This window comes from Mirounga angustirostris, unplaced genomic scaffold (assembly GCF_029215605.1).
Source record: "Mirounga angustirostris isolate CCGP_5_RB_7025 unplaced genomic scaffold, mMirAng1.0.hap1 SCAF_2, whole genome shotgun sequence".
Taxonomy (NCBI): domain Eukaryota; kingdom Metazoa; phylum Chordata; class Mammalia; order Carnivora; family Phocidae; genus Mirounga; species Mirounga angustirostris.
In genome coordinates, this window is record NW_026991710.1 from 111,691,793 (window position 1) to 111,696,324 (window position 4,532).

The window sequence follows — 4,532 nt, forward strand, 5'->3', positions numbered from 1 at the left end:
TTTATACTAAATCTCATAGAAATATTTGAGTAATATAAACTGATCATCCCAATAATCTGGATTCTGAAGGATGGTTTATGCTATTGAAAATTTTGGTGGTTCCAAACTACATTAATTAACCTCAGATTAAAATAGTGAAATAATGATAATAAAAAAATAAAAATGTGTGAAAATTATTCTGGATAAATTTACACAGAAATCTTTTTCTTTCACAAGTCAGATGCACACACGCACTCATACACACACACACACACACAAACATACACACACAAACATACACACACACACGGAACTGACTATGAAGTATATAGTTAGAATTCCAGAGTTTCAGGTTTGACCAACTTTGGAAGAAGTAAGTGGATGGCTAGAATACTATAAATATTCCTTTGAACTCTTATCACGTATTAAGCATTATACTATGTGCTTTATGAGTATTGTCTTATTTAACATAACAATAATATATGATACCTTCTAACATTCTTACTCTAACAGCTAAGGAAATTAATAAAATTTACTTCAGAGTTATTAGGGAAAAAGGCAGAATTCATACTTAGGATTCTTTGTATTATACTCATTAGTTTCCAAAGAGTGGTCCTCAGACCTACAGCACTGACAACACCAGAAAATTTTAGAGAAGCAAATTCTTTTTTTCACCTTATTAAACATTGAGCTTATTTCACATTGAGTATATTTTCACGTCCCCATCATTTCAATTTTCAAACCACCACTACTCCTATGTCCTATCATAACATTTCATATATACTTAAAACCAAGCAAAGGGTGGAATTCCATCTTTAAAAACTAAACAGGCAATTTGGACAACACATCCTTGGCAATGGAACCTAGCGAAAGTTGCCATTCTGCATTATAAAAATGACAACCAGATACCAACTGTTATAGAAATGAAATAAGATGGAAATTTTTAGCAAAGTGTTTTAACTATTTCTTAATTTCTTCTTGTTCCATTGCCAGAGATCTTAAACAGCCTCTTGGTCCATCATCTGGAAGCAATTCTTCACATAATTGCCGAACTTGGCTTCCACTTTGGGAAGAGAGGCAGCTTTTTCTATATTTGCTTGCATTTTTGCCCTAATGTCTTCCATGTGACTAGGTCCTTTCAGTGTTTTGGGCATCTTTTCCTGTTTTTTTTGAAAGATTCTTGACCTTTTGATCTTGGTGTTGATGGTTTTGAGTCTTTTCTACTCTGGTTTGGTTTTTGTGTATTTTTTGGCTGGAGTATCTTGCATAGATTTCTTTACTGGAGGCTTTGCTTCAGCTTCCTCATCATCCAAATCATCATCATCATTTTCATCATCATCCCTCATCATCATCATCATCGTTGTTATCGTCTTCTCTATTATCTTCACTGGCAGCAAGTTTTACTTTTTTCTGTGGAAACTTGTTACCACTTCCAGAGGCAGAATGCTTTTCCAGATAAACTACGGTGTTTCACACCCTCTTCCTCTGTATCTTCTGACTCTGCATTTTCCTCCACAGCTACTAAGTGCTGTCCACAAATATGTACAAGCCGTGAACCGCATTTCAATGTAAGACCACAGGTGGTGTTATTTCAAAACCCCCAAGGGAAACCGTTGGCTGTACTGACATTTCCAAAGTTGCCAGTGTGACTTTAATTAGACTGCCTTTGTAATTCCTTTCCTCTGCTTCAACAATGTGCAATTCATCCTTTGCACTCACCCCTAAACTGACCATTCTTAAAGATAACTGGTGCTGATTTTCATCGTTGTCTACCTTAAAGTGATAATCTCTGTCAGCCTTTAGTTCACAACTGAAAAGATAGTTCTGGGAACTCAGGGGGCTTAGGTCCATGTCCATCCAATCGTCCATGGGTTGGCGGCACACACTTGAGTGGGAAAGAAGGCAAATGTAAATAAACTACTACTGTTCCACAGAAGAGCTGGGCAGGACAGCATCACACCAGGGGTAGGGAAGCAAATTTTTGAATCCCAACCAAAAATCTACTGAATCAGAAACTTGAGGGCAAGGTCCAACAACCTATGTTTTTAAAAGTCCTCTGGTGATTCCAATGCATGCTAATGTTTGAGTTTAAGCACCCTAAGTCATCCCCTTAAACATAGTACTACACTTTTTTTTTTTTTAAAGATTTTATTTATTTATTTGAGAGAGAGACACAGCGAGAGAGGGAACACAAGCAGGGGGAGTGGGAGAGGGAGAAGCAGGCTTCCCGCGGAGCAGGGAGCCCAACATAAGGCTCGATCCCAGGACCCTGGGATCATGACCCGAGCTGAAGGCAGTCGCTTAACCAACTGAGCCACCCAGGCGCCCCCATAGTACTACACTTAAAACAGATATTTGTGCTAGGTATCTGTGCCTGAAATAATTGAAATTATTAGAGTACTATCATAGTCAGGTTGGGCTGCTGTTAAAACATTTATTTCTCATAGTTCTGGAGGTTGGTAAGTCCAAGATCAAGGTGCTGGCCAATTCAATGCTTTGGTGAGGGCCCTTTTTCCTGTTTGCATATAGCAACCATCTTACTGTGTGTTAACATGACCTCTTTTATGTACATGCACAGATGGAGAGAGAGCTCTTGTGTCTCCTCCTATACTTACAAAGGAACTAATCTCATCATGAGGGTATCACCCTTATGACTTCATCTTAACTAAATTACCTCCCAAAATACCATCTTGCCTCCAAATACCATCACATTAGGGATTAGTGCTTCAACATGTGAATTTTGGAGAAACACAAACACTCAGGCAATAACAAATTCCTAATATTATAATGGATTTCAACAATATGATAATTCCTAATTATGAGGCTCAAATACATCCTTACTGCAAAGCTTCAGTAGATCTTCCACTAATAGAACATCTAAAAAAATCTATAACTCTTGAAATTATTAAGCAGATGCCACATTTAAATAGACTGTAAGAAAAAAATAAATAAGCCTGATTTTCACTTTAGTTGAATGAACAATGTTTTTAGTTGTATTTAAATTTCTCTACTTCTCTGGTAATGGAAATAATATATAGTTGTTTAAAAACTGCATACATTTTTCTCATGGTACCATTTATTTAGTAAAGATAAAAATCAAATGCTGCCATTGTTTTAAAAATGTAGTTGAACATCGTATTGGAAAACTGTAGATAGAAATGTTTGAACTCTGAATACCTTCAAAAGCATAGAATGATTTTCAATAGGAAGGTTCAAAATTATAGGAAAATGAATGTAGATAAAACATATCCTCAAAGGATTATGCGCATGATAGGTATACTAGCTTCTTAGGAATACCATAATAATTACCATTGTTTGAGTGGTTTAAAACAACAGAAATTTATTCCTTTATAGTTCTGGAAGCCAGAAGTACAAAATGAAGTATCAGCAGCCACACTCCCTCCATAGGATCTAGGGGAGAATTCTTCCTTGTCTTCTCTAGTTTCTGGTAGCTGTCAGAATTCCTTAGCTTTACAAATGTGTGCCCCTACCATCCCATGCCTTCTTTTCTATGTGTATCTGGGTGCTTTTCTCTTTTCATAAAGGATATCAATCATTGGATTTAAGGCCTATCCTAAATCCAGGATGATTTCTTCTTAAAATCCTTTAAAAATTACATATTCAAAGATGCTATTTCTAAATAAAGTCACATTCAGAAATACTAGGTAAATGAATTATTATAGAACACTAACCTAACACAGTTGGCAAAAAACTAAACATTAGATTTTAAAAGTTAAACTTGTTAATTACATGCTTTAATTATAATCAAAGAATTATAAAGTAGTATGGTTCATAGTACTTTGATTTATTTCATGTAAATCATCAAATTTCCAGCCTTTATAAACAATATTTTTCTGAAAAGTAATCATCATTCTGAATTTAAGCTATTTTGATCCAGTGTTATTGCAGCTCATTTATCTAGTTAACAACGTGGTTGGCCACAAAATATAGTTTAAATTTTATGGAATATTTTTGTTTTATTTGAGGTTATAGGCATTGTTAAGCAAATTTCAGGAGAAAAAAACTTATTGCATTACCCTATATTCTCAAGATCTTCACAAGGATATTTATAAATATTGAAATTCCTTTTTACCCACCAATAATAACATAAAGACTATCTATTGTAAACTATCTGTGTGGACAATGAAATAATTATTGGTTAAGGAATTCACTTTATATCCACAATGAAAACTGAAACAGCACATGTAGGTCTAACAATTTCATATAGGCTTATTTATCTGGCAATAAGCCACAGATACTGTGAATAAGTTATGTATAACTTACACTGGTGACAGGATTCATGTAATGTGTTTTGAGACACACTCAGCCATTATGCACATTTCAGGAGGTATAACTCTAAACAAAGGAAGGCACCAAAGAATTAACGTGGCAATATAGAAGTTACAAAATTAAATATACACAGAAGAAATGCAGGATTCCTTAAAATGTGTAGAGCAGGTATAGAAGAAAAGGCAATAATGAAGACTGGAAAATTGGCAATTATATACCCTAATAACATTGAAATGCAAAATATTTAAAATAAATTTGGGACC

The 4,532-nt window shown here is 34.8% G+C and overlaps 1 pseudogene; it reads right to left on the reverse strand.

Annotated features, from left to right (window-relative positions):
- Positions 1-935: 935 nt before the first annotated feature.
- On the reverse strand, positions 936-1,848 carry LOC123848852 (nucleophosmin-like; annotated as a pseudogene).
- Between the last annotated feature and the right edge of the window lie 2,684 nt (positions 1,849-4,532).